The sequence below is a fragment of the Wyeomyia smithii genome, chromosome 2, assembly GCF_029784165.1.
Source record: "Wyeomyia smithii strain HCP4-BCI-WySm-NY-G18 chromosome 2, ASM2978416v1, whole genome shotgun sequence".
Taxonomy (NCBI): Eukaryota; Metazoa; Arthropoda; class Insecta; order Diptera; family Culicidae; genus Wyeomyia; species Wyeomyia smithii.
Window position 1 is genome coordinate 99,575,306 of NC_073695.1, and position 387 is coordinate 99,575,692.

Here is a 387-nt window from a genome sequence, read left to right on the forward strand (position 1 = left end):
TACGCGAACAATGAACCAATTACAAGCGAACATCCCTAGCACAGACGGTGGGAATGGACACCATCCGTTCCCCGTGATATTCTCTGTATCAATATCGAAAAAAAATTGACAGAGTCTCCCTGTCCCAATAGGTCAATTTATTTGGTTCCATGAGCTTAGACCAATATGATGTCTCGAAGGTAAAAGTTTTCCGAAAAGTTTGAAACAATCCCCATTACTGAACAATGTTTTAACCTGCTTTCAGAACGTAATAAAAAAACTGATGTCTTGAAAGAAAACATGCTGGTTAAAGCAAGAGTACCAGTGGAGTAAAGAACCGCTCGTCTATGATTGCAGCGGTACTCTTCTATTCGTACATTTCAGCGGTACACTCCTATTTGTACTGCA